This window comes from Arabidopsis lyrata (assembly GCF_000004255.2).
Source record: "Arabidopsis lyrata subsp. lyrata unplaced genomic scaffold ARALYscaffold_4, whole genome shotgun sequence".
Lineage (NCBI taxonomy): Eukaryota > Viridiplantae > Streptophyta > Magnoliopsida > Brassicales > Brassicaceae > Arabidopsis > Arabidopsis lyrata.
The window spans coordinates 19,299,989-19,312,245 of NW_003302552.1; the positions used below are offsets into that span (position 1 = coordinate 19,299,989).

The 12,257-nt window shown below is 33.3% G+C and overlaps 2 long non-coding RNA genes across 2 annotated transcripts; both read right to left on the reverse strand.

The window, feature by feature from the left end:
• Window positions 1-8,833: 8,833 nt before the first annotated feature.
• Window positions 8,834-9,933, reverse strand: LOC110228857. Its single transcript, XR_002332333.1, has 3 exons — window positions 9,789-9,933; window positions 9,350-9,701; window positions 8,834-9,244 (listed from the first exon to the last, which is right to left on the reverse strand). It is a non-coding gene; the product is annotated as an uncharacterized LOC110228857 (long non-coding RNA).
• A 403-nt stretch (window positions 9,934-10,336) lies between these two features.
• Window positions 10,337-11,812, reverse strand: LOC110228847. The gene is made up of 2 exons (XR_002332322.1): window positions 11,478-11,812; window positions 10,337-10,959 (listed from the first exon to the last, which is right to left on the reverse strand). It is a non-coding gene; the product is annotated as an uncharacterized LOC110228847 (long non-coding RNA).
• Window positions 11,813-12,257: the final 445 nt, after the last annotated feature.

The following is a 12,257-nucleotide window of genomic DNA, read 5'->3' on the forward strand; positions in this document are numbered from 1 at the left end:
GTAAAAATTTTATTAATTAAATTTTAATAGCACGAATTTATATCTAAATCTAAACAAATTATAACTACCAACAATATTTTCAAAGGATTTTCTGGAAACTGAATAACAAATTATATTTGATGCGTGATTAAGGTAAATAAAAACGATCTATTTATATTTTTTGATTAGTGAATACTTTTATCATACGTGAATAACAACATTTTCTTTATAAATTTTATCTATAACAATTATAAAATCTAAACAAAATCTCTTTAATAATTTTAAACCTGTGTGACCCGTTGACCCGTTAATATATATCAGTGACATGGAATTAAAAAGATTATGATTAGAGATTTCTAATAGCATATATTGTAATTTCTTACAAAATCAACGTTACGATTATAGGATGTACTTCCCATATAATAGGTAACTAGATCATAACCCGTGCTATAGCACGGGTGTGAATTTTTTTTTAAAAAAATTAAATTGTAAAGGTGTATTAAAAAGCAAATAATAAAATAAAATCAAAATTATAAAATTTATATCATAGCATGTGTAATTTTATTTGTTAATAGGATTAAATGTTGTATTATATTTATTTATGTGTGAAAATTATTTTCTTAATAAAAGATTAGATAATATTTTAAAGTATATAAAAATGTTGAGAGATATATATAAAATTGGGCCAAGTTGGGTTCAAAATATTAAAGTTGCAAAATAAAAATAGGCCCAATCTTTAAGTAATCAACTTTGTTTTTGTTTTAATAATAGCATAAATGATTTAAAAAACATAAAAATAATGTTTTCGAAAAAAAAAAAAAGACAGCAAAAAAATGAAATAACAAAAAAAGGACCGCTACTGCTTCGTCTCCGATTTCTGATAACGGAGAGAAGTCGGCATCCTTGTAATAAACATCTTTCGACGATTTTGATTTCTAATTCTTCTTAATTGAGCTTCCCAGATTGATAAATCCATGCAATTTCATTCCTCTGAAACAATTTCGGAATTGAAGAAATCAAGAACTATAGTTCATCGATTATGTTCCAGATTAGTGGAATTAGAAATTCGTCTTAAAGGTACATCGAATTCTCAGGTTTAATCGTATCTATTATAAAAAATCGATGAATATTGTTCTTCAATTGATTAGTGATTGAATCGTTATGTTGTAAGGAATTCAACAAATTATAGAGACAATTTGTTTATCGTGGATTCAAAATAATGTAATTCAATATGGAAAATCTTGATTGGATCTAATCTTATGACTGTGTTTTACATTGGTTCAAATATAGATTATAAACCATATGCTTTGCAATCTTAACTTTTTTCAGATTCAACAATTGATATCAATTAAGGATCAAGCGCGAGAAGCTATCTCTAATCTGAATATGAAATTATGTGCAGGTTTTTGGTACAGACATGTACATGGAGAAAGAGTAAATCAATCTAATGAAGACAATCTAAACAAAAATTATGAGAAGGCATGCAATGAGCTCTGTTGAAACAGACTATTAAGGTTAGTACGGCTACCTAACTCATAAAGCTTTTAGAAACATAACTCATTAAGTCTTTCAAAACATGTTGATTTGATGCATTTGATTAATAATGAAATAAATGTTCAATGAATTTAAAAATTAAGCAGAGTTATAGGAAAGTTTATATAACATCAGAGTTTCAATTGAAATCTAAAGAATTAAAGAAATTTGAAATGAGTTTGTTTCCAACTCTTATTCAACAAAAGATTAATGACTGCATCTTCTGTGTTATCGTTTAAGCACTGCTATGATGTTCAAAACCTGCAAATGATAGAAATAATAAAATTTAATTCCTAAATGCATAATTAGTCAGTTGTAATCTGCACAAAAACATTAGACTAACTAAAATACAGAAATAAGTTATAATTAGTGTTGAAAGTTACCTGAATGAAAAGCTATCAAATCTTCTCTTTTTCAGTACTGGCTTAACGAAGGTTTTGGAAGACTTCTTTAAAAACAACATTCATTGTTTTGGTCTGAGGTTTACCTTTCTTGTCGGTGATAAGAATCTTCAAACCTGATTTTGACGTCACTCTAGATATTGCCACATATAGTTGCCCATGTGAAAAAACCGGCCTAGGCAAATAAAGTCCAACATTGTCTAGTGTCTGTCCTTGACTCTTGTTTATGGTCATGGCAAAAGCTACAGATAGGGGAAATTGCCTACGTCTCATTTTGAAAGGCAGTCTTGCATCTGATGGTGTTATGAGCATCCTAGGAATAAGAACAGTCTTACCAACTTTATTACCTGTAATAACTCTAGCTTCGATAACTGTATCTGCCATTTGAGTGATCTGTAGTCTTGTCCCATTGCATAAACCTTTGTTAGGATCCATGTTTCTGATCAACATGACTGGACAACCAATTTTAAGGCGCAAACAATGGTTAGGCAATCCAGAAACTCTGATACTGTTTAGAAAATCAGGAGAATAAGCCTCATTATTTGTAGAACTTGTATCAGCAGGGTCTATACTGTCAGAGCTTAGGTAGATTCTTTCTTCACCTACAGACAGAAGGAAAACAATTGTAAATAACTAATAAAGCTGTTTTGAAATTTAATTAGCTAACTTAAAAAATACTAACAGATGTTGATGGAAGTAGTTACCATTCACCATGTTCAACATATGCTCATTTATGGAGTTCACATCTTCATTAGTAGGACAAAGAATAGCTCTTCCTTGAAAGAACTTAGGATCATTCTCATCCATAAAATTATTTCCATAAACAGCCTGTATAATTGATTCGACCGGATCATGATCCTGAGTAATGAGAAACTCTTCTGGGATATCAATCTGAGCAATTCCATCATTAGGCTGAGCAATTTTACCATCCCCAACATCTAATATCCACTTTGAGAATTCCTCGATATTGCGCTTTTCATGCTCACTAATGTTTGCGAGAAGTCTCATGTTTTTTGTTAGCTCCAAAACTTTGCAATGCTCCCATATATAAGATGAATTTAATGCAGCAAAAACAATTTCCTCCCTACCAGCACCATTGATCACTGGTAATACCTGTCTGAAATCACCTCCAAAAACGATAACCTTCCCACCAAAAGGCTTATCATCTGGATTATTTATAATATCTCTCAAAGTTCTATCCAAAGACTCAAAGCAATGCTTGCTCATCATAGGAGCTTCATCCCAAATAATAAGTTTAGCCTCTGTAACTAACTCAGCAAGATCTGTTCCACGTGAAATGTTACATGTAGACGACTCATTAGGATTTAAAGGAATTCCAAACCTTGAGTGTGCAGTTCGACCGCCATCTAATAGCAGAGCAGCAATGCCGCTAGATGCGACATTTAAAGATATGTCTCCTTTTGATCTAATAGCAGCAGAGAGTAACTTCCAGAGAAAAGTTTTCCCAGTACCTCCGAAACCGTAAACAAAAAACACTCCGCCTTTGTCATGTGTCACAGCATCCATTATCTCATCATATATCTTCTTTTGCTCTGAAGTCACCTTAGCCAACCATTCGTCATGCTTTTCTTGCAAATATTCACGGTTGTACTTGCGTTCATCCAACAAAAAATGGTTGCATTTTTGTACATCTTCCGAAGAAACTTGTGGCATCTGTCTCCATCTTGTAAGTGAAGTTCCATTTTTGGTTAGCAGCCTGGCTATATCTTGTAAACAAAATTCCTTTTTTTCCTCATCACTTAGAATAAGATCTGCAAATTTAATAAAAACATAACAATAAGATAAATTAGAAATAGATATGAAATCCATCATACGAATAATTAACGGTTTAAAAGGAAATTGATATCCAATTCAATCACACAACAATAGAAAAAAAAATGATATAAGAGAGAGACCTGGTCGTTTCCATTCTTTTCTTTTTCTGCGTTCTATATCCTCTGATAGAATCTTCCAGGTTGTCTCCCACACCATCTCTGGTTTGCTTAAGCTGTCTGAAAGAAGCATGATGACAAATAGCCTACGAACATATTTTGCAGAGCACCAAAAATTGGCATCTTTAATACCCTTTATGTACTCCTTGTCATCATCTAGCAAACCTAAAGCGAAAACCGCATCCCTGAAGGTTTCGTGAACAACACCTTTCACAGTTTTGAGATCATTATAACATGTAACACCTCTGCAGATGTTTAAGAGTATTCTCAAATAATAAGCATCCTCTATTGCACGTGGAACAAAGTTAATTCTTCCAATAGCAAATCCCCTTTCTCTTGGTGAGAATTTTTTCTCTTTGCCATTCCAAGTGAACATATTTGGAATTTCTTCATATCAAAGGTTTGTTGGATCTGGAGCTTTCTTTGGTTTTTTTTTCCGATTTGAATTGACTATTGGATTTGGAATCTTCTTGTTAAGCTGAAACCACGCCAAAAACTGTGTAGCTTCAGTACTTAATCGAGTCATAACACTCTCTGTTGTTTCACCTTTCTTGTAATAAATTGGTTGTTTTCCTTGTTCATGGAAGAAAAGTTTAACAACTGGTGTAGTCCGATGGTGTATAGGAAATTTGAAAATTCTCCACATAGCTTCGCAAGCAGATACGTACCTATAAAAAATATACAACAAAATAAGTTACAATTCATATAGTTGCCTGAATGATATATATGACTTCTAAAGTAATGACGATAATAATGAAATAACCTGCAATCAAAAAAATCTTGAACTTCGTCCTTTCCCTTGGTACCAGTAGTCTTTCCCGGATTTGGATTAGAATCAGCATTTGCAGTATCCTTGTCACGTGGCTCAACAACAAATGTGACACGGTCATGACCTTTATGAACATACTTAAACAGATACTTTATTGACCCTGATTGGTTGCACCACTCAACGTTAATGTGCGCATTATAACGAAGGGATAGCTTCTCGTTGTATGGGATCACGTAACGGTTATCGCACTGAAAACCATTCTTCTCAATGTAAATACCAGTGTTACGTCTTCTATAAACTGGAAACCCATCATCATCAACCCTAGTATTGTTGGTAATCTTTTTTGGAAAAAACTTAGAGCATTTACCATTCACCATACATGGTGAATTAGGAAAACCAGCACCACATGGCCCATGAATCATACAGTCTTTAACGACCTCATACAGTTCTCGTTTTTTCACCTTATCTGGAATTTCAGCAGATATAACTTTATCAATGTCTTCTGCTGTAGCAAACTTACTGGTGGCATGCATGAACAACAATATGTGCGCATGTGGAAGGCCTCTTTTCTGAAACTCAATTGTGTACATTGCTGCGAAAAAAAAAAACATAACATATAAATCATTAAACATTTAGGATATATAAATGATAGGTGCTAATAATTTAGATAACAGATTCAAATAATAAATACCTGAAACTGTCTTCCCAAGTAGCTTCTTGGTAGTTAGATCATACATTAGGTTATCTAACTTCATCTTGAATATCCTAGAAATGATGTCTGGTCTATCGTCAGGCTTCAAATTCCTCTCTTTACAGAATCTAACTATTTCAGGCCACTTTGAATTGCAAGTAAATGTTATGAAAAGATCTGGAAATCCAAAGTGTATGCAAATAGCCATTGCATCCAGATAATTGTTGGTCATGTACCGTGGTCCCCCTGTAAAAGAAGCTGGAATCCTAAATTCTTTACCTTGATTTTCCAAATCATTGTTTCCAGCATTAGACGCATTCTGAATAGATTCTAAGTTAGAACTCCGAAACTTTGGTTGATTCTTCTTAATATATCTGAGCCTGTTTGACTCAATCATAGTGTAAGCATCAACAATGAACTGCTGAAGCAAGCGCTTGGAACGAAGTAAGACATGTTTCTCATGTTTCCTTTCTTGAAGACGGAATGCAAACCACTGTCTCATACTTACATCTTTCTGTTCCTTGTCACTGACACGGCCATTTGTTTTAGCTTTCTTGATACCAAGAGTATAACCATTTTCCCCGCGTGCGAATAACAGAGGATATTGTAGAGCAAGGTAGGATTTATGCAGTTCACTTATTCTTTTTAACTTCCCAGAAGTTTTCTGTAGAACAATATCACGTTTATCCATATTTTCATCAAAATCCCCTGGAATTAAGGCAGCAACTTCAGATGCTGATGGCATATTATAATTCCTGCCATCACCGGTGTGAGCGGCAATAATTCTCATATGAAAAGGCTCTTCTGCGTTTGTATTAAATCTGTCTCTTGCAGTTCTAAACGCCTGAACATGAGGATTGACTTGATCTAAAAGCTTGATGATACTGTCGATGATTTCCTTTTTGAACCTGTTCTTTCCCTGGTCGTTTTCAGATTCCTTCCCTTTACTAAATAAACATAGTTTGGGTTATCAGATATATTAGTGATAAACTAAAGTAAATTAGCTTATAAAGAAGAGTGAGTAAGAGAGAAAATACCTCATTATGTTGTATCTGTTGTCAACCTCGTTTTCAGTATCTACAATATAAAGCTGTTGAAACTTTGGATAGTCACCAGATTTAGGCTTCAGAGCACCTATGAGATGGTAGTTTTCACCTTGAATTGCAAACATCTTCGGCCCACGACCCTTAGTAAGACAATGATCTATTTTACCTCCAATAGATGTAAATGAGAACATCATGTTGTAAGGTCTGATGTTTTCTCTAAAATGTCTTGAGAGTTCATCATTACTGGTAAGCAAATGCCATAATAATTCAGGTGAATCCTTAAAGGATGGTAATACGATTTGACCTTGCATACAGCACAAAGAAAATTTAGGATTGTTGGTATTCCTCCTCTTGTTTAGGCGTTCCCCATACCAAAAAATAGCACCACATTTGTCACAACTATGAACTGGATCACCTTCATCGACATAAGCTAAAAAAACCAAAAAATTAATATAGGTTATAGTATTGTACTGAATTTTTAAAATTGAGTCTCATGATTGAGTTAATATGTATATTGTACCACTCTTTCTGTTGTGACGATTAGTAGGTAAAGGATTTGGTTTTCCAAAAGCCTTTTCAAACATAGTAAGTATGTCAAATTTATCTTTAGCTTGATAAATAATGTCATCTGTGATTTGAGAAACGTCGTCAACACGGTCATCTTCATCTGAGGATGCATTTGATGAATAATCTTCTTCACTACTAAAAAAGAAATCTTCTTGGTTGTTGTCTTCATAGTCTCCTATTAATATTGGAAACAAATTTTAAAAATATGATTCTTTATAAGATTTTTAAAACATGACAAAGGTCTTACCTTGTGAGGAAGCTTCATAATTTGAAAAATCAGCATCTTCATCTGTATCTGAACTGTTACCATTATCTTCTACATAACTCTGATGAGAGTGAAGGAGATCATCATAAAACTGATTGTTTTGTATTGATGATCCGGATCCTCTTGTAGTACCTGTAGACAAATACCAAATGATAAATCCCTATATGTATTAGTCATAGATATTAACATCTATCTCTTAAGACATCATCATCCACAAAAAAATAATGTGATATAGTACTAATAATGATTTATAACCTGATAAATTTCCTTTGATTCTTTTTTTGGCAGAAGATGCAGGAGCATAAGCATCATTATGCGTATAAGAAGATTGACTCAAGAGAGGAGAATCATTGATTTGAGTTGAGGTAATCTGGGATGTATTGGATTTAGTACCTGACTCCTTAAATACTGTTTATAGAATTAGCTCTCTATATTATGTCAAATAAATGAAATAGGTTCTAAACATAATTCTCAGAGCAATATTATTACTTACATGAAATAGGTGAGATATTTCTTGACCTCTTTGCATTACGGTTATGATAAGGAGTGCTTCTCTGATTTAAATTGTCTATTGCAGTGGACGACAACGGTGTTCTTTGGTTAGATGGTGATTGTCCAGAGGTATTGCGTGGTGAGTTCGATATGTCTCCCAAAACTCTTCTAAAAACTGAATTGACTGCAACATTATTGCTGACATTACTTTCTCCTGAACCTGGAACATTGTTTTCATCGATTACAGTAGATGTTGGTGTTATTCTAACAGGAGTTTGAGTGACATGAGGATCAATTTGACCCCTTGCTTCTTTTTTCTTCCTCATGAAAATGTGATTTCCTGAGGAAAAAATAGGATAGATTGTAACACAGATGTGATGATATACAAAATTTGTAGGAATATAAATGTAGATGTTTGATAGTATAACTTCTATGCTCTGTTTTACCTTATCAAAATCTTGAATTTGTTCCGTAGTATAAGAATATAACAAAGCGAGTTTTTTTACTGTATGAGAATTTATGCATCTGAGTTGGAGAATGACTAAAGCTTGGATAAATACTATTGTACCAGATATGAGAATAAAATCTTGTTAGATCTGTCGATATATTAAATATTTGAAACTATCTTTTTTAAAAATTGAGTAATTTAAGATTCTTTATAAGTAATTAGTAACTAAATTCTATACTATCATGATTGACAGGATATACTAAATGAGAAGATCAAACAACAGGAAGCAATAATCTTGGAGCATCACTGGCTTATTATTCAGGTCAGCATCATTCAGAATGATTGATAGTTGAGTAAGTTAAATTTTTGAGTAAGTTAAATTTTTTTAGAAGTAGTTACTAACTAAATTATATACTTTCATGATTGACAGGATATATTATGATAAGAATATCAAACAATAGGGAGCAAGGATCTCGGATCATCAACCTATTATTGAGGTTAGTGTCATTCACAAGGATCAGCTTAAAGTATATTTTGCTCAATATAAAAAATTCTTTCTGTTCTCTGAAATTTAAAAACATAATTAACATAAAAAAGGATATTCATAGCTTGTGCTAATAATCGATTTAAGCAATGCTTTTTTCCAAGAAAGCTTAGGAATTAAGCAAAATAAAAGTAAAACACAGATAAGCAAAATAAAAAACAACTGAACCTAAGAGTCTAATTTTACAGATACGGGAATAGCACATTGCTTAAAAAAGTTAACAAAACAAAGCATTAAAGGAAGTCCAAGATAGATCATAACATAGGTGGAATTTTCTTGATGCCATCCACACAGCTGCAAATCTTAGTTAGAATCACCCTCTTCATCAGAAACATTGTCATTATCTGAGGATGTTGTTTCTTTATTTCCAGCAGTGAAAAAGCAGCTGCGAAAATAAATATAACTAACATAAGAATATAAAAACTTGTGTATAAATAAACCAATTTAAATTTCATATAGATTGTGGAAATACATGTAGCAGTCTCTGTTAATGTCAGCGAAATTTTCATCGATGAACATTCTTGGACAACCTCCTTTCGTAATCAAGCAAGGTTTACCTAAAAACACAAAAAATTCCATAATTAGTATGTACTGAAATTTGTTGGCTATATAAACAGTCAAATATGGATTACGAATCTTAAAATTTGTTTGGAGAACATCACCTCCAAACTCTGATATCCTCCAAAAACGCAGAACAACCATGATTGGTTGATTGTGATAATTCACATCACTTATTCTTGTAGAATACTTCCTAACAAATTCTTCACAGAAACTTCCTTTTGCAACACAATTAATGGAATGGCCACTACATGTAATGATACATAATAAAAATATAATGACACTTTTGAAAATCTGTTAACTAATACAACTCATATAGACGTAGACTATATTGATTTTCCAATAAAACTTACGCAAGGTCCTTTAATGTGAAAGTAACATAGCTTGAATCCAAATCACTGCCTCCTTCAAGTAGTCTTCCAATAGGAGAGACACTCCTAACCACTCCAACAACATCTAAATATGGGAATAAGTCAAAAATTAGGCTATAAGAGTAAATAAAAAATAATATAAAAAATTTGAAACTCTAATCCAGAATCTTACCAACAACGAATTGCTTCTCTTCTTCTGATGGATTATTGATCCTTGGAAAATCAAGACACTGCAGGAATTCGGAAGTGTATTTCTTTTTGTAGTAAGCCATAGTTGTCTTCTTATTAAAAGAAAGTTGGTAAGGATGATTAGAGTTCCTTTCATGGGATGAAGGTGGGATCACATCAAAATCCCAAAGAAAGTACCACTTTCCTTCTTTGAGATTTCTAGGAAAATCCCTCTTGTATGAATCTGGAGGAGCAGAATCAATGATGGAATTGCTGGAGGAGCAGATCTATAGTCTTCTTAAGGATCTAAATAGATTTGTGGATATAGAGAAGGAATTTAGAGCAACATTATTGGTGGTATGTTAATATTGGCTCTTAGCCTTATTTTATTAATAATTTTGAAAATTTTAAACTTAAGAGATTGGATAAGAGTTTTAATTTTTGGCATTGTCCAATGGTAGTATCTTAAGTTGGAGATCTTAAGTGTATGAAGGTATGAAGAAATATAGAGCTCAGAATTAAATTGAAGAATCCTTGAACCACTTACCTTAATGAGAAACATTGAATCCACACGTTGTAGTCTTTTGTGTTCATGGTGTAAAAAAGAATTTTCACATATTACTGAAGTAAAACAAACAATTCACAGATTAATGAAGCTGAGTTTTGTCAAAAGCTTAAAGAATACAACAAATACAGATAAGAAGCAACAAAACATGTCTTATGTTATGCGGCCATGTCAGAAGTCCAGAGAGTGAGGTTATCACGAAGAAGCTGCATAATCAAAGTACTGTCCTTTTATGTTCTGCAGCATATTTCCTCTCTTGACCAGATTTGAACTCAGCCAAGTATCTATGATAATCTCCTTTCATCTTCAAAACTTTATCTTAGGAATCATAGTACATCTTTCCGATTGTGATAATCTCTCCGATGCTCCTCCATTGTAGAAATCATAGTACATCTTAGGAAGGGCATTTGAGATGCAACTTGACAGACTTGGAACCTTGGCTCTCGTTTTTTACCAAACCCAAAACGTATACCAAAGTAAAATGCAACGGAAAGCAGCCATGAATCCGATAAAGCTGGTTTAGGAAGCTCAAGAGGAACTTCCTCGACGGGAACATCCACTTCTCATGTCTCATTTGGACTCCATAGCTGGTTAATGAAGCACTTTTTTTCTGCATAAACACGAAAGAAACATTATAAGAGAAACCGAGGACTAACTCAAACTTTGGCTGTAAATATAACTTTTGAAGCTAAGCAAGAGTAGTTTGACACTAGTGAGGAAATAACTAACTAGGATCACATGTTTTGTAAAAACTTCACCATCTACACAAAGAAAACAAATATTCACGAACCCAGATTTTTCAAATCTCACGAAAATAACAAGAAACCCACAAAACCAACTATTAAATAGTGCTCTGCAGATTTTTTCTGTATCCCTCTAGGCTTTCTTTCACCTTTAATAACACATCAATTTTCAACAAATAAATCTCAACGAAACCTAACAATCTGAGGTATAGCAACAAAAACTAATCAAATTATAGAATAAAATTAAGATCCCACAAAGTTTTAATCCAAACAATAATCAACACTGATGCAACAATACAATCGGAGAAAACAATCGGATTTAATCGAAACAATAATCCCCATACTCAAACAACATCAATTCATACATGCAGAGACAGATTCCTACCTTTTCGAACCGATTGGTGAAGGAATAACTCCGATTTGTTAAAAAAATCGGAGATCTTGTGAACAGTCTCTTCGATTTCGATTTGCCAAACTCGCCGATTAGAGCTTCTCCTCTTCGCCGTGGACACCCCGCGTCATAAACATCACCGGAGTCTCCGATGTTTCCGATTGAAGTTTCCCGAAATCGGCTCTCGTTTCTCTGTTTTCGCCACGTGACCGTCTCTTAAGCCTAACTTTCGTTCCTTAGCTAAGGAACGTCTGTTAGTGTTAAAGGAGGAAATTGATTAAATATAATCACTTTTATTGCTAAGATTTTGCTAAGATTTTGCTAACATACCCCCTATAATCATGCTCTTAGTGAGGGAAGGGAGAAAAATACAAATAAAAACTAGATACTATACAATCGTGAAAGCAATGGAATGAAACAAGTACATGGAAATTTTTTTGAATTTTGTCCACTGACAACATTAAGCTGGCGGGTTAACAGGAAGTGAGCCAATTTGCCAGAGAAGACATGTTTGGAGTAGACATCAAGAAGTTTCCCGAAGCAAGGCCTAATGGTTTCAATCTCTTCAGGCGTAAGAGCTTTCAGCACAACCTTGATCGTATTGAGCTTAAAGCACATATTCACCCTATCGCCAGCAGGTTCCTCTCTATTGGCGAACAATCGGGAAAACAGCTCCAAATCAGCCATACTTCTAAACAGTAAAAAAATAGAACAGTAAGTTATGTATCAACATCAAGTATAAATAAAGAGAATAAATAGAGTATACAAAAAAAG